The sequence below is a fragment of the Notechis scutatus genome, chromosome 1, assembly GCF_049901735.1.
Source record: "Notechis scutatus isolate UNSWTSFEM ecotype Mainland chromosome 1, rNotScu1.2, whole genome shotgun sequence".
In the NCBI taxonomy this organism is placed as follows: Eukaryota; Metazoa; Chordata; class Lepidosauria; order Squamata; family Elapidae; genus Notechis; species Notechis scutatus.
In genome coordinates, this window is record NC_142009.1 from 109,259,548 (window position 1) to 109,283,295 (window position 23,748).

The 23,748-nt window shown below is 36.6% G+C and overlaps 1 protein-coding gene and 1 long non-coding RNA gene across 2 annotated transcripts in view; one reads left to right on the forward strand and one right to left on the reverse strand.

The window, feature by feature from the left end:
- GRIK2 (glutamate ionotropic receptor kainate type subunit 2) overlaps nucleotides 1–23,748 on the reverse strand; it is a 506,307-nt gene that overhangs the window by 428,533 nt on the left and 54,026 nt on the right. The window lies entirely within an intron of this gene.
- Nucleotides 11,031–23,748, forward strand: part of LOC148132935 (uncharacterized) — a 62,227-nt gene continuing 49,509 nt past the window's right edge. The window contains exon 1 of the long non-coding RNA XR_015746991.1: nucleotides 11,031–11,065. This is a non-coding gene — a long non-coding RNA (uncharacterized LOC148132935). The remainder of the gene's footprint in view (nucleotides 11,066–23,748) is intronic.

A 23,748-nucleotide genomic window follows, 5' to 3' on the forward strand; every position in this document is an offset into this window, starting at 1 on the left:
CCCCTTGATCAAAGCCTGAAACAAATCATTTCTCTCAGACTGTTCTATGAAACCTCAAGGCATCCTCTACTTTCTTAAAAGTTCAGCAAGTACAGCCACATCAAAGTGGTTGTTCCAAGTCCCTTCTAGCACTTTTAGAAGACCAGAGCTACATGAATTCAGTGCTTTGATTGAGGCATCACCATTGAGGCAGAACTTTTCAAACCGAAGTACCATCTTGACTCAATTTACTCTTTTAATCCAACTCAATTCAAAATGACTCCTGACAGTGAAGTCACAATGTCTCTAACATAAGTGTTACCTTAGATTCCTGCACTGAAATAGTGTCAAACTTGATGGATTCCCAATTCTATGGTCACATGAACCAAATCTTTAAAAGGGGAAAGAAATGCATTTTCCAATTTGGAAAATGATTAAAAGTAATGCTGCATCTTTTCCTGGCAATTATGCATGAAGCATCAGCAACAGATGCTTCTCTTAAAAATAGTAAAATCTCTATTAAACCATCCAAGTGAAGAATAGTATAATATAATAATTATTACTATAGAAAATTTTAAAATGGATCTTTATTACTAACTCTCCAATTTTCTCTCAGTAACTTTTATTGAGCTTTTTAAGAAAGAGCTATTTGGACTACAAACATTCAGCACAGAAGACGTCAAATTGTAAAGGATATGCCCAGATCTGGATATTTACCTTTCACTTCAGAACGGAGAGAGTAAAAAGGCAAAGAGTAAATGATAATGAGCATTTTGTTACTTATTTCTCTCTGCTGGGAATAAAGTAAATCTATAGCATATCACATCCAAGGAGTCTTTTGTTTGAAGTTTGAAGTTTGGCTTCCCAAACTTTTAATTTCCTTCACCTTTTGTCTCTCCATATCACCTGTCCATCTTTCCATATTCTACTTCAACATTCCAGAACAGATTCAGAACCCTGGAAGATAGATAGCATACATTCTAAAATCACAAGTAGATAACGAATGAAGACAGATCAATTTGCATAATCAGTTATCATATTCTTTGTTCTATATGCATGCTTCTAGTGCCTCTCCAATGAAGCCAAGAAAGCCATTGTGCTCTGGTCCCATTATCTTCCAACAATAGAAAGTATGAATGAATGAACAATCATGCCCACTAAGCCATTCATAAAATTCTTTACCACCCTGTGGGTTACTCATTCCAGTTCATGCTGGCTGGATTTATTTCAAGATGAGATAATAGTATGCAGCTGGGAAGGGATTGTATGGTCCTGTAAAGGTTAGTTAAACTACAATTCCCAATACTTATCCCCATTGGCAATGTTAATTTGGGGTGCTGTGTACTATAGTTCAGCTGTATCTGGAAAGTCAAAAATATGCTATCTCTAGAGAGCATTTGTATTTCAGTTTGTTTTGCTTTCTCTATTAAGAGTGAATTCAGAAAAAAATATGGTGTTGAAATGATAGGTAATAGAAATGTTGTGGCAGATTTCACTGCTAAATAACCTATTCTAGGTCACATCGGAAGTCGGGCTTTTGTCAGAAAAATATATTCAGTACTCTTAAATACAGAACTCTTTAATTCCCTAGAATTAGAAATTGAGCTATAACTTGAATAGAACTGTAATACAATTAAGTATGACTAATCATAAGTACTCTCCAATCTCCATCAAAATCAGTGGGAATTTGCTTCTACATATGAGATTACAGCCCCAAAATTAATTGTATTACTTTAATAAGATGGATTTATTCTGTTTTTACTTAGTTTTTCCTCTCATTTTAGTCCCTAAGGCTGTTTTCGTTCTGTCTTTAACCCTTCCTTGTTATGTATTTCAATCTATATAATTTTAGTAGCACCCATTGACTTATTAAATATTTATTATTATTCAAAAGGCATCAAAGACAAGAGTGAAATTTATTTATTTGTTTGTTTGTTTGTTTACTTCAGGTTGTTGTAAAAATAAAAAATCAGTTGTTCCTTTTGTACTTATAATGTATAATTATAATTTGTTCTAATTTGTTCTAAATTATAGTCTAAATAGATTTATACTGCTCTTTTGGATTTGGAGATAAATTTTGCCTAAAAGTCTGTTAAAATCCAAACTTATTTTATTTGATCAAATTTGGAATGTTTTAATGCATTTATAAAATAATGGACAAGCTAGCAGTAGAGTCAAAGGAACAATGTCTGATTTAATTTATCCTGTGAGATTCTTATGGAAAACAATGTTTCCACATCCATTTTTAATATTTAAAAAATTCAAAGACCTTAATTCTTAATTTTCATTGATGTTATTTTATATAGTGTCCTATAGCAAAAAAACAAAAACAAATATTGTATCTGTGAAGCATAGTGATATATTTTTCTATGAGTGATGTTTAAATAAGAAATAATCATTCTAGTGAAAAGATAGCTATAGCAAACATTTCTTTTTTAATTTGAAAATTTGATGCCTTAACATTTTTTCTCAGAATTTATTACATTTTCTGAAATTTCTATTTTGGAATAGTGATTATCCAACTATTATGTTCAGTATCATACATGAAGTGTTCCACTGAGACAAATCCTTATTTATTTATTTTTCCAAGCTGTGACATAGTCTTCATTTAAATCTAATCATATTAAAAGCTAAGCAGATATGTATTAATTAAATAAAAAATGTAAGAGACAATATAAGAGATTCAGTAGCCATGTATCAAAGCTCAATATGTAGGCTTATGCATATGGTATGGTTTCTTCATTTAATTAGGTTTGCTGGTTTATAAAAATGAAGGGGCAATTAATTTCTCACATAGTTTATTTTTCAGATACCTTTGGTTTCAAAATTAAAACCAAAACCAACTGATGACTCAAAATTAGTTTATGCATACAATATATAGGATCTGGCACATTTGTGTTGCTTAATGACAATCATAACAGATTGTGGTTACATTAATAAATTAAATTTGGGAAAGCCAACATCCAATTCTAGCTTCAGTCATGAAAGTTCATTCAATTATTTTGAGCCAGTCATTAATTTATGGCCAATGTACACCTTGAATTCCTTAAAGGAAAAAGCAGAATAGCTTTCTAACAAATAAAACAAGCAAAGAAATAATGATCCCTCAGTTTTCGTAACTTGTTTACTTCACATCTCTAAACTTCCATGCAGAACCAAATACTCTTTTAAGTGAATAGGCTTAAATTGTCCTGGCTTATTTGACTCAAAACAAAAAGAACAACAGCAACAACAATAACAAAAACCCAGGGTAAAAACCCAGAGTGCCACTACAAAAAAGATACTAGTATGTATTGATTCTCTTACCTCTAACTGACATGCTGTGATGTCTCTTAAGTTTGTTAAAGGCAATAGGCAATTAGTTGTCATTGACTTGCTGGGATCTGTGATGTCTCTTAAGTTTGTTAAAGGCAATAGGCAATTAGTTGTCATTGACTTGCTGGGATCTTTTGACTATCCCAACCCTTCTCCTTGTTTCAAAGAACTCCATATCTATTATAACAATACTGTCCTGTCATTATCCATGTAGGTAGCAGCTCTTTGAACACCAGGAAGCAGGTAGTTCTACATTATACAGGTAATTAAAGCCACAACTGATGAATTTCTGTTATCTGGTATGAGCCACACCTGCATATAATCCTATTCATGAAACAAACTGGGTGGTCCCTTTTTCATTTTTCCTAACCTCAAAGAGCTGTTATGATGATAAAATTGAATACGGAAAATCAAATTAACACTCCTGAGGAAAGTAGAAAATACCAGAATAAAGGTCAGTTTCACATCATTAAATAAGCTTGCAATACAGGTTAGCCTTGTGCTGCAAGGGAATGATACAACTGTCCTCTTCACATGTATTGACTTTTCAGAATACTTAAGGACCCTCAATAGATAGGCTGGTCCTCTACATTTCCTGTATGACCTACTAAACATCTACTGATGTTCTATTGGATGCAACTAAAATCTCCTTTCAATTTATACAGCAAGATGTTAAGCTGATTAAAAGAGCCATGAAAAACAACCTAAGACAAAGCTAATAGGTTTGTCCCCACTTCCCAATACCTGTAGGTTTCACAAATTCTTTGGAGGACAGGTTTTGAGCCTGTGTTGAAAAGTCTTGCTGTGGTGGTCAAGTGACATGCTGGGTTTCCTGGCAATCATTTTAGAATAGTTGTTTTCAAACTTAGCAACTTTAAGATGTGTGAATTTCAACCTGCAGAATTTCCTAGCCGGCATGCTGTCTGGTAAATTCTTGGAGTTGAAGTCACACATCTTAAAGTCATAAAAAATAACAGATAACAGATAATTAGAGTTGGAAGGGACCTTATAGGTCATCTAATGGCCAAGTTTCAAAAATGCTGTTTTAGATCCAAATATAGGGTTTGTCAGCAGGTTACTGTTATGCAACTAAAGATACAGTTATTCCCATCAAGAGAGCTTGCTACTGATTTAGAAGCATCCTACACAAATATCCAGACTGCTATCTTTAGGGTGACATTTAACAGGATCCTAAAACCAAAATCCTGAACATGAGTTATTACAATATACAAAACCACAGTTTCATTTTGATTATGAATTATTCCAAAAAGAATGGACCTCACAATTAGCCAGACTGCTTTTCTCAAAAGATTCTTGAAAGCATTTTGTTCCAACCTCAGTAGATGGCAGTATGATATTTAATTAATAAATAAATGAAAAAAGGTATCATAAGTATTGCTTCTAGGCCTTCCTCTTAATTCTTTCCTTACTCTACTATTCCCAAATTGAACAATGGAATCACTGATGTGACAAGTGTTGTTATCATGTTGAATTAGTAGCATTGAGGAATCTTGTTGACACAAGAAACCTATGCACACCAATCCAGCAGTACGTTTCTCATGTAACTCTATCTTAATTCTTAATATAGATTCACTGCACATTACCTACAAAAGAGACAATTCCATGCCCCTTTCACGATTTCATTTATTTGCTGTACTATTTTTCTCTTTCCAACTTTATTTCCCTCTCTCCCTAGACATGTTGTTTTTTGGGGAGGGTATGTTTGATGGAGATGATACGTATTAAAGGTCATGCAGCTAGCTCCCATGGAATTACATTGGCTAATGGAGCTGGTCTAGAATGCAAAAGCCCCTATTTTTTCATCCTGTGCTTATTGTTCAGATATATCACAAAAATAACATTTGGGGGGAAAGAAACCCATTGTATTATGCCAGCAGAAAACCAGACACACACCCTTATTTTATTTCTTCTTTTTGTCATGAATAGTGCATTTCAGAAATTTGTTTTTGTATTGCATTACTTACATTTTGTACTTCCACATGACCACCACTCCCGTGAAAGCCTAAATTTTACAATGCAGAATGATTAAAGGGAGAAACCCATCTCCCTATAGATATTATGTAAACATTAAAAGCTTCCCAAGGGAGGTTGGAGATGCCATCTCAGCTATATTATGGACAGAAGTGAAAGGGGACAGTAGTGAAAAGAATATATCCATTGTAATGAATTTTCAGCCTAGGACATAAATAGGATAAAATGAAAAAGAAGCAGCAATATGCTGCAATCTTGAGAATTCCTAGAGTGCTATTGTAGATATGAAGAAGCTCAATAGTGTGAGTATTGCCTTGAGAAGAAGGATGTTTTTGATTGTTGTTGATGGTGGTGGTGGTGGAGGAGGAGGAGGAGGAGGAGGAGGAGGAGAAACACTTCTAAGATTAAGCTCCCAGATTTCTGAATTTTTTCTCCTTTTTGGAGGTGAGGCAAAGGTATTTTGAGGGAATTCTATGCAGTAACTCGAGCTATCAACCATGGACCTTGCTGATTTATATTGTCCTCTGAAATCAAAGTATTTTATTTTATTGAGTCCTATTGGCGCTGAGAGACATTTTTAAACTACTTCTTGTAGAAGAGTTTAAATCCTGAACCTAACCATGTTTAACTGATTACTGCACAGATCAAACAAATTGGATTCAACAGAGCAAGGGGATATTAATATGAACAATTTGAAAGTTTATGTCTCTGAGGTAATATCTATAGAAATATATCTGACTACTCACATATATGATCCCAGGCTGTAGAGCTCCGCAATTCATATTCCTAGCTCTAGTGAAGATAAGTGTTTTCAATACGGGGTGAAGTGATGGATGCATATAATGTACAGTTTCAAATACTGCCCTCAGCAAGGGCATGGGACAACATGATTATGACTTATTATTAATACAGCAATGCAAATATCTAGCTTCTAACCTAACAATCAATATTTTACACTAATAATATGCACACAACCATCCTTGGACTGTTTAAAAACAATGATAACATTCATTGTGTTATTACTGTTTTCCTTCCACTGAGTTAATTCATAAAAAGACGGTATAAACTATAAGACTTTAGATGACTGTACACGTTCAAAAATCTACAGCTTTTCCTGAAACTATAAGGCTAATGCCTAACAAGACTTTAAAAAAAAAAAACCTAAAAAAATATTTGGCAAGCCATTTTGACTTTGTAACTGACTTGTTACTGGAACAACATTTGAGTGCAGTGGGTAGCCAATAAAACTAAGGGACTTCCCCCATGACAGACCTGGGCAAAACTCCTGATACAGGTCATTATTTAATATTCAGGGTCTCAATCTGAATGCTTCTGAACATAAAGAGAAAATCTTTAAAGCAACACTTTAAAACTAGGTTTACATGTGCAAAGAAACAAAATAATGTGTGCTTTTAAAACCTGACTTAGAGGAAGTTTTGAGGATATATAATGACTTTCCCTACTACAAATATAAATTTGAAAAATCATTCTCATCAGCTTTTAAAAAATAGAGTTGACCCAGTGGTGGGCTGCTAGGGGTTCGCAGGGGTTTGGGAGAATCCCCAGCTAAGATTCTGCACAGTTCAGAAAACCCCCAAATCCCACTCCTGGCTGGCCCCGCCCATCCCTGCCCTCCCTTCCCAGGAGTCCCCACCTGGCCCATTTTAGATGCAGGTAAATGCAGGGCGTGCTCAGAGGCTCAGGGAGGGCAAAAAACGGGCCTCCCAGAAGTTCGGGAAGGCCAGAAACGGGCCTGTTTCCAGTTTCCAAGGAGCCTCTGGAGCCCAGAGAGGCTGTTTTTGTCCTCCCAGAGGCTCAAGAAAAGCCTCCAGAGCCCGGGGAGGACAAATATGCCCCCCCTGCTGTGATGCAGGAGGCCGACTAGGCCACACTCACCATGGCCACACCCACCTAGCAACCTGTTTTCAGAATAATCTGAATGTCTATGTTACATTTTCCAAAGGGAAAAACCTTGCTAAAAATTTTGAAGCCCACCCCTGAGTTGCCTATAATGCCGAAGATAATATTCTTAAAGAAGAGGTTTCTCATTCTATTCCTAAAAATGCCAAGTTTATACCAGACAGGAAGGAAAAAAATAAAATAAAACTATTGCCCTTTGCATTCAACAAGATTTGTGTCTTAAGACAATAAAATAACTTGGAGGCAACTTAATATTCCAGGTGCATGAACTTGGGAAATTTAAGGAAAGAAAATGGTATCGCATAGAGATTTGAAGAAGCAGAAGGCTTCCCCAAATCTCTTCACTATTTGTCCGATGGCTGCTTCCAATATTTGCACCGAGGTGAGCAAATATTCAATAAAAATATCACCAGCAGTCCTACTGCACCTCTACAATTTCTTATTCACATTTCTTGAAATAAGCTCCATTCAGTTCAATTGGATTTACTTTTGAAAAGGCAGTGATGGGATTCTCCTGCCGATGCTATAAATAAATAAATAAATAAATAAAAGAAAATCTAGCACAGTAGAAACAAATTATCTTTGAATGGCTAACACAGAACTTAAATAGTTAAATTGAATGAGCTGATTAACAGTATTCATGAGAAATGCAGGCAACTGGCTAAGTGCAAAACACCTTAACCACGTGTAAACTTTAAATACTTGTTCACTGAGTGGTTAAGCAAAGGTACTGACCTTCCAACATTTTTCATGAGGCTTGTGAATAATTGAAGCAAATGTGTAGTAGCTGTCTTAATAAATCAAGGATTGCCTCTTATGAATGGAATAGAATTCTTTATTGGCCAAGTATTTATTGGCCAAATACTCTCAGTATACATAAAAGAAAAGATACATTCGTCAAGAATCATAAGGTACAACACTTAATAATAATCATAGGGTATGATAAGCAATCAAATCATACTAGGAAAGAGTCAATATAAATCATAAGGATTCAAGTGACAAAGTTATAGGCATACAGTCACAAGTGGGAGGGGATGGGTGATATGGAGTGATGAGAAGATTAACAGTAATAGTAGTGCACTTTGTAAATAGTTGGACAGTGTTGAGGGAATTATTTGTTTAGTAGAGTGATAGCTTTTGGGAAAAACCTGTTCTGGTGTCTAGTTGTTCTGGTGTACAGTGCTCTATAGCATCGTTTTGAGGGAAGGAATTGAAATAGTTTATGTCTGGGATATGAGGGGTCTGTAAATATTTTCACAGCCCTCTTTTGAAGTACCTACTCAGCATACAGGAAAATCTTATTCTAACATTGTATTAGTATTAATCCAGTTATATATAAACATCTTGGACTTTCTGTTTTGCTTCCCTTTCAAGTACTATAACCAGGTCTAACCATGCTTAGCTTCTGAAAATAGACAAAGCTGAGTGTTTTCAGAATAATCTGAATGTCCATGTTACATTTTCCAAAGGGAAAAAATATTAAGGAGGGGGTAAGGATAAAGTCCTGATTTGTAGGATTGAATACCCCCTGAAATTTTTTCCATAGGAATAGCTACTATGTATTAATGTATTTCTGCAAAATGACAAACATTCTTATGGCAAAGATAAACAATGTACTACTTTTGCTTCAGTTTTGAAGGGTTAAGCTCTGTTCTGCAGATGCAGAGTGTTGTCTAGAACAACAACAAAAACTTAAGCCACCCGGATGTAGGAGATGACCAAGCTGAGCCTGAGAGAGAGGTCAAATGCATCATCAGTCATGAATCCCTGTGCTCCCACAAGAGAGCTAAATCCAGCTCACCTTGAATTCCTTCTACCCTTATCTACCACCAATTTCCTTTGGCTGCTAATAGTTCAGATTCTTAGAGAGAGCTTAAGGTTGCAATAAATCTTCATACCTATTTGAACTTCCTGGATCTCTTGATTTCCCTGCCAAGGTATTTGGATCCAATAATTGTGAAGAGAAAGCTCTCCTTTTACTATCCTCCTTTCAGTCTCCATTACGAATATAGATTACACAATAAGATTGTGCAAGCCATTTGAAGATGTTGTTCCCATCCCATTGCTTCATGAAATTTGGCATAGCCCTTTTAAGACCCCTTTTAAGAGACCAGTTATCTGTGGTTATAACCAGTCTCTTAAACCGGTCTCTGGTCACCTGTGGAAGTGTATGCCAATTCTACCAGTACAACTGTCTAATTGAAACCAATGTTATACTTCTGTCAGGAATTTTACCAGTCAATCAAGAGCTATTTGGAACCTCTGTTCTAGCTGAATTTCCCATATTGTAAGACTCAGATATCCATACAGCCAACTAAGTAAGATAATGCTCAAAACCACTGCTTATTTGGGAGTTGATTTTATACCACCTCTATATCCTGCAAGGGCCCTTAAGTAAACATCTGCATGCTCAGAGGAATTCCAATGTTTGCAGAAGTTGTGGCAAAAAATATCTTTAGGGAATAAAACCTCAAAAAGGGATGCAAAACAAATTTTCAGAAATATGCTATGGAAGTGAAGCATGCACGGTGATCATGAGTGGGAATGAAACTGAAACACCAGAGAGATGGGGACTCAAATGACTCAAATCTTACAGGCTTATTTTCCCTGGGGTTTCAATGAAAATACAGGACAATATTTTGCCCCACTTAGAATTCTCGACTCACTTCCCCCAATGGCATATAACATCTTTGTCATGCCAAATATTTTGCCTGTACAGTACATTTGCCAGGACTTATATGTGCAGAATCTCCTAAAGCAGTATTTCTCAATTTGGAAATTTTGAGATTCATGAACTTCAACTCACAGAAGTCCCCAGCCAACATGCTGATGAAATCCACGCATATTAAAGTTGCCAAGGTTGAGAAACACTATCCTAGAGCACGACTGACAGGTGAGCATCCAGCAGCAATTCAGACTTTAAAAAAATATAGCCAAAAATAAAAGATAAATATTTTAAGGAGCACTGTTTCAAGCCATCATCAGGTTTACCTCCCTGAGGATTCTCTTTAGAACTTCATAGGTTGAGCACAGCTTATCCCTGTGACTAGAGAATAAACATCTCAAATGCTTTTTCTTTTAAAGTTGCTAACTGAAGGGACCCCTTCAGTTGTTAAAGTAGAACACTGTAAGGGATGAATACTTAATGAGGTCTAGGAACCCTTGGGGAAGAGTCTTTGAGCATATCCAGGAAAAATAAAACAAGGGCCTAGAGGAAAAGGAAAACAAACATTTCTCTGAATTTTCTTGATATTTTCCCCTGAAATCTTCAACCTACATTTCCCCAGCCTCAGAAGAGAGACTGAGGAGAGCATGCCACCACAATTCATTTTTAAACACAGAGAGGGCTTAATATACTACTCAAATTGTTTCCTGGAAGACTGTAGCATCTTTCTTTCATGGCTGATGTGGTTTCCATATATCTGTTTTTTTTCAGACTGATCTATAGTGGCCTTAACAGTGAACTATGGGACCACTGACAACAGAATAAAAGGTCACATTATAAAAACTTCACGCTGGTACAGATGTCATATGTTTGTTGTAATGTAGTCCATAAAATAGACATGGCTAACATGCCACTCCTCAGCCCCATTGCAACAGCCATCCTTTCAGAGCTTTGGGGAGAATAATTTGTTCTAGCTGTTGTGTGGGAAGGAACAGAATGATCTGGCTTACAGATCATATTGAGCCATAATACGATTTGTTTGGTTTTGAGTTGGCATATTGTATGAACCAATCCACTGTAATGAGGAATTGTTGCTTAGCAAGAACATCAAAACAGAAAATTGTTGAGTGACTGTTCTTCATTTTTCTTCAGTCTTCTTCTCTGAACCCTCTGTTCCTGAAAACCTTTGACCCAGTAAGTACAATATCATATAGAAATACACAAAAATGGATGTATTTTCTTATATTAGTCACCCTAATTCGTTCTCCCTCCTATTGTTTTTCGTTTTCAACTTCTGAATTGTGAGATATTTATCACAGAAGCTTATCTTTGTAAAGTGTGTGGGAGCATACATGCCTCCCACACATGCATTCTCTCTCTCTCTCTCTCTCTCTCTCTCTCTGAATCAGTGTTGATTTCTGGAAACTGCCTGGACTAGTCCCTGTAGTTTTCTTACCAAGATTTCAGACCTGTTTTGTCACTACCACCTACCTAGAGCTGAGAAAGACAAACTGGTCACTTGAGTAATCTCTTCTAGAATCTAAACATACCCTGAACTTCAGCTGTTCCTCATAGGATTTGGCCTCTAGATAACTTGCCATCTTGAAAGCTATACTCTTACACTCTCCATTTTGTCATTGCCTTTATAATAAACTGTACACGTCATGCCAAGTGGGGTCTGACCAAGGCACTTATGTCCCTATATTCTTGTTAATATATTCCAAAATAGCTTTTCCCTTTTTAGCAACTACATCATACTGCTGGCTCGTGTTTAATGTGTTGACAAGGACGGACAGGATCTTTACACATGTATATTTCCATGCCCTTCCTAAACAAGTACTTTTCATCTTTTTTTTTCTATAGAGATGCAGAACTGCGTAAAACTTTTACCTTGTATAATAGATTAAACCAAAAATTAAACCAAACTCTCTCTCTCTCTCTCTCTCTCTCTCTCTCTCTCTCTCTCTCTCTCTCTCTCTCTCTCTCTATATATATATATATATATATATATATATATATATATATATATATATATATATATATATATATATTTAAAAATAGCTATGGTGTTGTTGGAATAGCCACATTTTGTGAGATGTGGAAGAAGAATGTCCAAATCTTGGGCGTTCTTAAGATTTAGGCATTATATTCTTTGAAGTATTGGTAGTTGTTGATTTACAACCATAATTGAGCCCAACATTTGTGTTGCTAAGCAAGACAATTGTTAAGTGAGTTTTGCCCCATTTTATGACCTTTCTTGCCACAGTTGCTAAGTAAATTATTGCCGTTTTCAGTCAGTAACACAGTTGTAAAGTGGATCTGTCTACCTCATTTGCTTGTCAGAATGTCACAAAAGGTGCTCACACAACTCTGGGACACTGCAGCCATCAACAATATGAGCTAGTTGCCAAGCATCAGAATTTTGATCACATGACCATGGGGATGCTATACCCATCATAAATGTGAAAAATGTATATAAGTCACCTTTTTTGTGCCATTGTGTCATGCCCCTGTTGGAATATGATTCCGAGGGGGAGGTCGAGCAGCTGACAGGAAGTGGAAGTGTGGCTCCGGTGGCTGTGGAAGAAACTGGGGAAGGGCACTGTGTGGCTGGGCATTCAGAGGAAGACCCAGGCCCACCCCCTCTTCATCCTAGGGCATACAGGGAGGAACGGAGAAGGGAGCAACATGAGTTACGTGGGTAATGGGGGAGAAAAGGGCCCTGATTCCCTTCATTAGCTGCAGCTGGGAAAACTGCAAAGGGTGTTTGCACACAGCACCTTGCTAGAAGAGAAGCGTGCATTATCTTTGTTTGTCAAGTCTTATCTGGGTTCTGGCATCCTCCCAACTGTGTGTATTTCGTTATCTTTTGGAGTCTGCAATTTCTTATCCTGCCCTGTCTCATTAATTGCTGCAGCGTGGTTTGTGTTGGTTTTTATTTATAATTTAAATGTATTTTGAGTTCAGACTGAATTTCTTCCCTTTAAAAACTGTTCTTGGGAGAGTTTTTTTCTCCAACCGATGGTAACTGGACATTGGGAGACAAGTTTGAGGTATTAAAGGGACTTTACCTACTTTTGTGACTTTGTTGCTTTTGTGCCACGCCCCGGGTTATCACACATTGTAACTTCTAATGGTTACTAAATGAATGGTCGTAAATCAAGCATTACCTGGGTATACTTATAGACCACTGTTACATACAAGCACCTAAATTGATACAGTATGAATTTGTGTGACCCACCCCATGAAGAAAACTTCAATTAAGCAAAAAATAAATATGCCATTTGTAATCATTACACTTTATATATCACACCATTTTTCTAATTTTGTGGAACCTGCAAACTTACACAGGTAGTATAGATACATTGTTAAAACCTGTTTTTGTATTGCTTGGGAAAGGTCCATAGTCAAAGCAGCATGAAAAGCCCAAAGTGTATCTGGCAGCACCTCGACTTCGTGAAACCCTTCCCCCCTCTTCCACTAATTGTTTCAGGCTGGATCCCACAGTTCAAAAACATCTGGAAATAATAAGAACAATAAAACCATTACTACGAATATTACTTAATAAATTATTTCCATTGGTGTTCACTGAGTTAATGGGATGTGAGAATAACTTTGGGAGACAGGACACATAACAATAAAGAAATCAAATATATAAATATTAAATGGCAACCAAGCATATAATGAAACAATCACAAGGGGATGTCCACTCAACCAGCACCTAATGCCTATGGGAACAACCAGGGTTTGATGACTCTCCGAAAAGTGAAATGAGTTGGTGCAGTCCTATATTGGGGTGGGTGAGAGAGCAGTTGTTCCAGAGAGTAGGAGCAACCTCAAAAAAGGTATGCTTCCCACCTAGCAGTTTGAAAACATGCAAATGCAAGTAGATTAATAGGTACCACTTTGGTGGGAAGGAAACAGTGTTCTGTGCACCTTTGGAATATAGCCATGCTGGCCACATGATCACGGAAACTGTCTTTGGATAATGCTGGTTCCCTCAGTCAAGAAACGGAGATGAGCACCAAGGCCTAGAGTCGGACATGACTGACAAGGAAAGCTTTACCTCTTACCTCAGTTCTATAAGATAAAAATATCTAAATGAAGGAACCTGAAGCCTGCCCTCCTTGTGGTTCTGTGGGAGTGTGAGGGATGGGCAGAGATTTGGGAGAGACAGCTGTGCATCAAATAACCTGGTTCTATGCCATGCAGTTGGTTGGTATGACCAAATGACTTTTTTAAAAAAGAAATGCATCTGAAGAAATGCATCTGGATTGTCAAATGGAAACAAAAATGGCTATTTGGAGATTTAAAATTTGTATCGCTTCGTTTGGATAACCCTTTGCCAATTTCATGATTTGCCACTGTTGGAATGCACACATTGAATGAGAAGTTCTCTTTCTGTAGGCTCCTAGATTCAAATATTCAGTTGGGAGCCAGGGAAATCACTTGATTATACCCACCACATTAATCTTAATCTGGTGAGGTTTTTTTTGGGGGGGGGAGAAGAAATATTGTTTTAATAGCATCCTATCTCATAATTAAGGAACACAGTGGCTCAGTGGCTAAGACACTGAGCTTGTTGATCAGAAAGGTCGGCAGTTCGACAGTTCGAATCCCTAGCACCGTGCAACGGAGTGAGCTCCTGTTACTTGTCCCAGCTTCTGCCAACCTAGAAATTTGAAAGCATGTAAAAATGCAAGTAGAAAAATAGGGACCATTTTGGTGGGAAGGTAACAGTGTTCTGTGCACCTTCAGCATTTCGTCATGCCAGTCACATGACCTAGGAGACGTCTTCAGAGAGTGCTGGCTCTTTGGCTTTGTAACGGAGATGAGCACCGCCCCCTAGAGCCAGAAATGACTAGCACATATGTGCGAGGGGAACCTTTACCTTTACCTTATCTCATAATTGATTTGAAATTTATCTTATTAGTGCCTTCTTCATTCACATTCTTCATTTAACATTGTCCTACTGAAGTTAACATCTTTTTTCAAAATTCCATAATACCTTTGTCTCATCTTTCCATATTCTGTATCCTGCAAAGTGAGCAGCCACTTCAAGGGATCACTTGAAAATCAGCATGCATTCCACAATTCATGCCTGTAGCTGAAAGAGCCTCAGGCAAGAACAGGTAATTTTGGTTTGCCTTATATTGTTTCAATATACTGTGCATTTGAACAGGTTATATCAGGCTGGGCTTCCACTCTCCCCTTCCAAATCAAAGATTTAATGCTTGATCTTTTTTTTTTCCTTTTACATTAAGCATCTGCTTATGTTCACTTACTATTTGCCTATCCATTTCAGTCTATTTTCTTGCAGACTTGAAAAGCACGTCAAAAAAGATATGCTCGAAGTCCAGCATAAATACATGCTGCACTAAAAAGTGTTTCCTTAGACTTTTATGCAGCGTAACATTCAATTTGGTATACATTTAAATTTGTTGTGGTTGGTCCAGGAAGGCTTTAGTTTAAAGTTCTCATTTGACATAGATTGTATTCTCCTGCCTGAAAATTAAGCAGCTTATTATTCTGAAAGCTAATTGTGGAGGCAATTTAATATTATAAATGTCCAATCTTAACATGGTGTTATAATCTGAGGACATTGATATAATATTCTACAAGTGATCAAAATGGTCCATGTTATGCCACCAGATGCATCAAAGCAGCGGATGAAATAAGCTCACCATAGTAAATGCTTTAGAACAACTGAACATAAGAAAAGCTAGACTAGATAAATCAAGGTGTACCTAGTTTAAAATCTATTTCCCTTAGTAGCCAGTAAGATATGTTTAGAAAATCCACAACTAGGAAATGAAGGCAATAGCAATAGCACTTAGACTTACGTACCACTTCACATTGCTTTATATTCCTCTCTAAGTGGTTTACAGAGTCAGCATATTGTTCCCAACAATAGCCTGCAGTACTGCATTTTAACCACTGCATCACAACAGCTCTAAACCGGCAATAAACCACCGTTTTGTTCGATGCTCCCAAGCTAGCACTGAAAGCATAATGCCACTTAATTGGGAGGTTCCAAAGCTATTGGTTTTACTGACAAGATTATCAGTAAAGTCTAAGACACTGGTTTTTTTCTATAAATTGATTGTTTTAATTAATGTAATATATTTATTTAATTTATATGCTGCCCATCTCACTGTCAAGTGAGGACTGTAAAAGATATAGCAGGGATACAATAATGTTATCCCACAGGGATATTTTTTACTCTCTTTCTCCCCAATTTTAGACAACAATATATGATGTTTAGAACATTCTTTTTCTTTAAGAAGCAGTAAGCATTGTCAAAAAATGGCAGTAAATTTCAGAGTGTTTGACTTATTGTTCTGAAATCCATGAGGGTGATGGTTCGTGCAAAGCACATGTTGCTGACCCATACTCCCTGTATTCATCTAATCTACTGTTAATGCTGAGTGCCAATAGCTTCAACAGATCTTTTAACAATGAATTGCAGAAATGTCTCAGAGCTACTCAGAAGATACTCCTGTTAGCTTTCTTATTTCTGTATTTTCTGGAAGAATTATTCAAAATGCAAGACAGAAAGCAGTTGTGCAACCCAAAGGCATTTTCTGCTCAGAAGTAAATCCCATTAAGTTGAGTAGGATTGCAGCCATGAACAACTGCATGAAAAAAATATGATCTAATTATGAGGATCTCATGAAGTAACTATGAGTGTAATAATGCCACTAAACTCAAGAGGAAGAACTGAAATATTTGCAACATTCTCCCTAATGGCAAAGCTAGTGCTTTTTTACCATAATAAAACTCCAGACAACATACTTATTGTCAATCATCATGAAGCAGTTAAATAGACATGAAGATGATCGGGATCAATATAATAAAGCTGTTCAATCAATTAGATAAAGTGATAAACTTTGGTATTCATCATTAATTAGTTCTGAGAGAGGCAATGAGTACCAAAAATCATGATACCAAACAATCTTTTCCCATAAGTAATAATATAGTGAATCACAAGGCAACCCAAATAGACAAGTTCTAGCTTGTGCACAGTGAGTACCAAACAAATGATGAATACTGGGGTAAATTTTTTGTATCAAAATGCATTGAGTACCAAATTCAATGAGTTTCAAAGCAATTGAGTACCAAGGTACCACTGTAGATGAATAAGAAAAATACTTGTAAAAATGTCTCAGTGTATAGTGGTGTCATTTAAAGGCTTAATGAATTTTATCACTCAGAAGTCAATCCGTTTTAGCTGGTTGACTTCTGAACTAGATAGATAGATAGATAGATAGATAGATAGATAGATAGATAGACAGATGTGTGTGTGTGTACACACATACACACACACACACACACATATGGTATTCAGCTTTATTCAGGTATTTTCCCACGTCATTATAGTTGTGCTTTTAAAGTTGTAGCGACGTTTCAGCAGAATTTCATCTGCCATCATCAGGCTTGTGTATTGGGTTCGTCTGTGTGTCAGGCTTTCGCAGCCTCTTTATATATATATATAAAGAGACATATATCATGATCTCTCTGGAACTTAAACAATATTATCCACTTAGCTTTCATTAGCCTCTGCTAACATCATCAGAGTGTAAAAACTACCATTGAAGAGATATTCATTTTTATGCATCATTGATCAATTTAGCCATTGCGCGCGTGATAGGCCCATCCACTCACCTCCCACCTGTGATTAGCTCTATCATTTTTACTTCAGACATGTTAATCGATAGAGGCTTAACTCTATTGCTTCCTCCCCTATCGCGCCCCACTTAGGCCGATGCATAAAGGCTTCAAAGGTAATTTTTACACTCTGACAATGTTAGGAGACGCTAACGAAAGCTAAGTGGATAATATAGTTTAAGTTCTGGAGATTGTGATGTCTGCCTCTTCTTTTATAGCTACATCTGGAACTCATATTTTTAGGATAGTTTGCAATATATAGTTATATATAGATGTGATAACTCAAAAAGTTACAATGGCACTAGAGAAGTGAGTTATGACCGTTTTTCACACGACCATTGTAGCCTCCCTATGGTCAAGTATTCAAAATTCAGACTCTTGGCAACTAATTCATATTTATGACCATTGCAGTGTCCTGGGGTCATGTAATGCCCTTTTGTAACCTTCTACAAGCAAGCTCAGTGGGAGACCAGATTCACTTAGTAACCATGTTACTAATTTAACAACCGCAGTTATTCACTTAACCATTGTGGGGGGAAAGGTCATAAAATGGGACAAAATTCACTTAACAAATGTCTCACTTAGCACTGAAATGTTGGGCTCAATTGTGGTCATAAGTGGAGGATTACCTGTATAATATAATTCATATTAATCATACTTAATAAACATAAGGGGCATGCATAAGTGAACAATCGTGCCTACCATTCCTGTCCTATTGTCCCCAATTGTTTGTACCTATTTCCTGTATTCATACTTATGTTAATATATTTGTATGTTTATTCTTATATCTATTACCTTGCAAGCAATTGACAAATCAAATGAATAAATAAAATAAATAAATACTTAATTTAATTTAAATTATACATTTAAAACTTGCCCTTGTGTTCTTGATTTCTTCATTTCCTCACCTAGTTTTTGCAGTGCAGATCCATGACACCACTCAAAAAACACATGGAAAAAGTTAAATAAGTAAATAAATCCTATTCCAAAGGCTTGAACTAGAGTAGCATATGAAAATAGTGCACAGGATTGTACAATATAATGCTAGCATGTTTGTAACTCATGAAGAATGCTAACATCTATGCCAGATAGTGAAGTCAAATCTCATTAGAAATTCTGTCCCTGATTCTGAAATTTGCCATTGTTTTAATGCCATCGTCACAGAGAGATATCTAATAATTCTTGTGCCATGTCAGTCAAACAAATGAATGGTTCACATGTATTTTCAAAAGCAGGGCTAATAAGTAATTCAGTTGCAATAACTACCACTTCCTAATTATTATTCCAATCCTGATTTGCATGTTGTAATTCCTTAAGTTCTGCAACTGAAGTCACTTCTTATAGTTAGGAAACCTGAGTCATGAAATTCAGATATGGTTAACCAGTCCCTTAACTCTGTCCAGTGGTGGGATTCAGCCAGTTCACACCAGTTCGGGAGAACCGGTTGTTAACTTTCTGAGCAGTTTGGTGAACTGGTTGTTGGACAAAATCATAAGGGCAGAGAGCCGGTATTAAATTATTTGAATCCCACCACTGTCTCTGTCCACTAGTCAGGTATGGGCCACTTCCTTTTTACATTCACTGATATGCGAAGATTGCAGAAGTACCTCCACATCCTGAAAAAATATATATTTGGAGTAAGCACATATAAAGGTTGAGTCCACCCCATTCTGCCTTCATTAACTGAAACAGTGCTTTTTGTTATCTAAATAAGGAGCTGTTAAATATAATCTTAGCTTATTTTTTCCATCTCTTCTACCAGCAGGATATATACCTACTGTTCGCTAGAATAAAGCATTCAAGTCAATCATTTGACTTACTTTAGGATTAGTTTATCGTAATAACTATGTTACATATCTCCCATAGTATTTATGCATTAGCAAAAGACAGCCAATACTTTTTATCCTGGAGCCCTGGAATTTGGATACAGAGATGTATCCAAGAAGCAGCGTAAAAGGTCTGGAAGGAAATTAGTTAGCAACTGTCTAGCATGCTGAATGGGGGTGGAAATTCAGTAAGCAACAAATGGAGACCTGTGGCCTTCCAGATGTTACTGGCTGCAGCTCCCAGCGTCTCTTTTGGGCCACATTGACGAGCTGCTGGAAATTATAATTCAGCAGTAACTGGAAAGTGACAGATTCCCAGCAGGTACTTATGACTGTTTTCTTGCTATTCTTTTGGATCAATTAGCACATGTGGTACCAACCTTAGTATGTAATTACAAGCTGAGTAAAACTGTGGGGAAATACATTTTAGAAGGCAGGAATCATTTTATAATTAAAAAATACATGGCAGTGCATATTCTCAGTGTTTCCTAATTTTAGACATATAAATACTAAAACATTTTAATGGCATTTACAGAATGCATTATAGTGTATCTGCTTTTTAAAAAAAATAAAAATGTTGATTTTGTAGGTTCTAAATTACAATATTTTTCCTTTTCAGAGATTTGAAAGAGGAACTTATTTTGAGGTGAAAAGCCCATTATTAGTTCACAGAGATGATTTCTTGGAGAAAATTAAGGCATGAGCGGTGAAAATTGAAGATTCACTGCAGGCATATAGCATCCTGCTGTTCATATATTGAATGCAAATTCAAGCAGTGGGTGGGTTTTTTTATCTCTCTATATGAAGTAATCACCAAACATTAATATCAAATTGTTCATCAAGCATTACAAAGACAATGTCATATTAAAAGGGTCATTTCTGTCTATTTCCTGTATGGTACCCATTATTATGCAACAAACATAACAAAATTGCGATACTTTTGTCAATTTACTTTATGGATATCTCTTTTTTTATTTCATGGGGAATGGCATATTTTGTTTTGCTCAATTACGAAGCAGGACAGGACCATTTGAATAAGTAGTTATTTTCCAAACCATAAGAGCTTTTGCAAAAGCATAATCAAAGAATAATATCTCTCTTTCATATTGATCAAGGAGAGATTCAACCTAGAAATAAAGAGAAATTTTCTGACAGTGAGAACAATCAAGCAGTAGAACAGTTTGCCTTTGGATATTGTGGGAGCATTCAAGAAGAGAATGGACTGCCATTTGTTAGAAATGGTGTAGGCTTTCCTGCTTGGATGGACTAGGAGACCTCCTTCCAACTCTGTTAATCCGTTAATTACTAGGAACATTCTAACTTGATAAACCCATTGTTGCTTAACCGAAGGTGGGCACCTGCAGAAAAACAAACGTGGACAAAAGATAAACTTTTATGATGGGGCCACTTCATCATTTTCTACATCATTTTTTCTTTCTAGCATTTTCCTTCAAGTACAGGATTCTATTACAATTATTATTATTGTCTCTTTTATTCATTAAACATGAAACTCAGTCAACTGAACGTTTAAAAATGTATCACAAATACTAGTGACTGGTGCTAATGGTTGATACGGGTTGCTGCCAGTATCCTAGCTATCAACCAAGTATCTTCTTAAAATATACGATGTTCCGAGTAGCACAGTTTTTTGCAGTTCTGCTGGTGTTATTGCAGAAAGCTGCAATTTCTTGATGCGTTTTGTAAAATTCCTGGACATGATACCAAGTGCCCTGATGACAATGGGTATTACTGTTACATGCTTCATCCATAACCATGTAGTTTCGATGGCCAGGTCATGATATTTTGTGGTTTATTCCAGTTCTTTTTCTTCAACTGTGGCATCTCCTGGTACAGCGATATCAATAAATTGTACGCTTTGGTCCTTGACAACTGTAATATCTGGCATGTTGTGTTCCAAATGGCAATCAGTCTCTATTCAAAAGGCCCACAAAATCTTCATCCTCTCATTTTTGACAACTTTTCCACTTTATATTCCCATGACTTTTTGGATACAGGTTAGGCATATTTTGTTACACAATGACCAGTGGATTGATTTAGCAATTCGATTATGTCTAGCTTTATAGTCAGTTTGCACAATTTTGCTGCACTCACATATTAAGTGTGAAACAGTTTCATTATTGTTTTTGTTAGTGTTGTTGTTATTGTTATTATTACTATCATCATCTGAATGTTGATCCATTGGTTGTACACAAGAATTGACCAATTAACTTGACAACCAAGGCTGGCATCATGGACTGAAAAAAACAACTGGCCCAGCTTTCCAGCCACCTTTCACGCCTGACTACTTGGTCTAGTCTAGTTTGACTGGGAACTTGTGGAAGTTTGACAAAGTTTAGACCGGATTTGGCATTTTTATCCACCGATCAAGTCCTTCCCAAGGATCTGAGATAGGCAGATGTTATTGTTTGATGGTGTTAAAAGATATCACTGCAGGATTTAAGGTGTTTCTAGTAAAGGTGATTTTTGCAATTGACTAATGGTTATTTTGTCAATGCTGATGGTGTTCAAGTGGCGGTCCAGATGTTTGGGGATTCTTATCATTATTGTATTTCTTTAAAACAGATTCCTATTGAATTCTAAAGATTTTAAACACAGAGAAATCTGGATAGGATCACAGCCGTACTGCTTCTTACATTATTATATTATGAGTTAATATTGGTTATTATTTTAAAAAGAAATAAGACTTATAATATTCATCCAAAATTTTAAGTCACCTATGCCTTTAATGCTGAATTTTGAATCTAACACCTCTGATCTAGTCATTTGATAATTTTTGATAGATATATAACAGACTGCTTTCATTTATGCTAATATTATTGGAAGTAAGTCAGTTATTCTAAATGCTATGCCCTATTTTTAAAATACATAAATAAATATAGATTCCTGTACAGGAAAAGGCACAAAAGATGAAGTAGTATTTTTGCTAATACCATATCCATACAAGCACTCATGACAAATTAGTTCCATAGCTAATGAAATAATGCTCTTAAAAATGACCTTGAAGATTACTTTGAAGAATAAATATCACTTCCTGGTATAGATTGGGGTAATACAAGAAAAACACTTAACGTTCTGAAAGTAATTATCCAGTTTGGTCCTGTGATAAACTAGGGGAGTGCAAAAAGGATGCACACAAACTGTTCTGAAACTCAAAAACACCATTTTGAGTGTGTTTCGCAATCAGAACCATACATGCATATTTGGATTCAGTTGTTTCACGATACAACAAAACATGCTGAGTTAAAGTTTAGAGTTTGCTTGTTTATTTGTTTCACTACAGAAAAAAAATGTAGCTATTTTGAGCAGCACCATTGAACGTTCCATGCTGTCTCAGACAATGTGTCAGGCTGAACGTTCTTTCTTCTCTTATTGGAATGTGATCTTCTGAATGCTTCTGTCTGGGATAGTACAACAACAGGGATTAGGAATTTAGATTGAGAATAAAAATGGGAAGGGTCATCTGGGAATGGGTACAATTTTGAAAAGAAGCAGCAAGCATTTTAGGAGCACAGGTGAGAGATCTGGAGAGATGTTGAAGAATTATTGTAAAGGACCAGCAATTGGATTAGACATGTGCTTATGCTAGTGAATGTGACTGATGATATATCTCTGAGGCAACTACTAGACTTTACCATTGAAAGGGAGATGGAAGGAGGGGGAGTTAGTTACAGTAGCATTCATCCACCATCCCTCCCAGGTTTCCCCATTTTCCCTCAGCCCTGTTTTCATTATCAACCACACATGATCAGAATTCTGATCATAAGTCACTGATTTATCAGGGTAACACATATAGTTCAAGAATGTCTCCTCAGGAAATTCAAGGCACCTGGGGTGATCTCATCACAGCCATGGCCAAAGTGGTTAGATCATTGGTGGGATTCAATTTTTTTTACTACCGATTCTGTGGGCATGGCTATGTGGGTGTGGCTATGTGGGCATGGCCAGTTGGTCATGTGACTGGGGGGATCAAAAGTCTCTTTTTTTCTTTTGCAGCACACTTCCTGCGCACCCATTTTTGGCCTACTGGACCTCAGGGAAGCTTCCTGGATGCTGGAAAAAGAAGCATTTTGAAGCCTTCCGAGGTAAGTACAACAGCGAGGGGGAGGGAATCTGCTGTGCCGCATGATTTAGATTAGATAGAAAGCAAGAATCCAATGATTTCCTGCTTTCTAGCTAAACTAAATCATACAGGACAGCTTATTGTCACCCAACTGATCGTCGGAAATACCAGTTTGCCCAAACCTGTAGCATTTTTTACTACCAGTTCAGGCTAACTGGGCCAAACCAGCAGCATTTCACCTCTGAGTTAGATGGTTAGCTTCCTTAGATATCAAATTATAACATCTATCCCATTGCAATTCT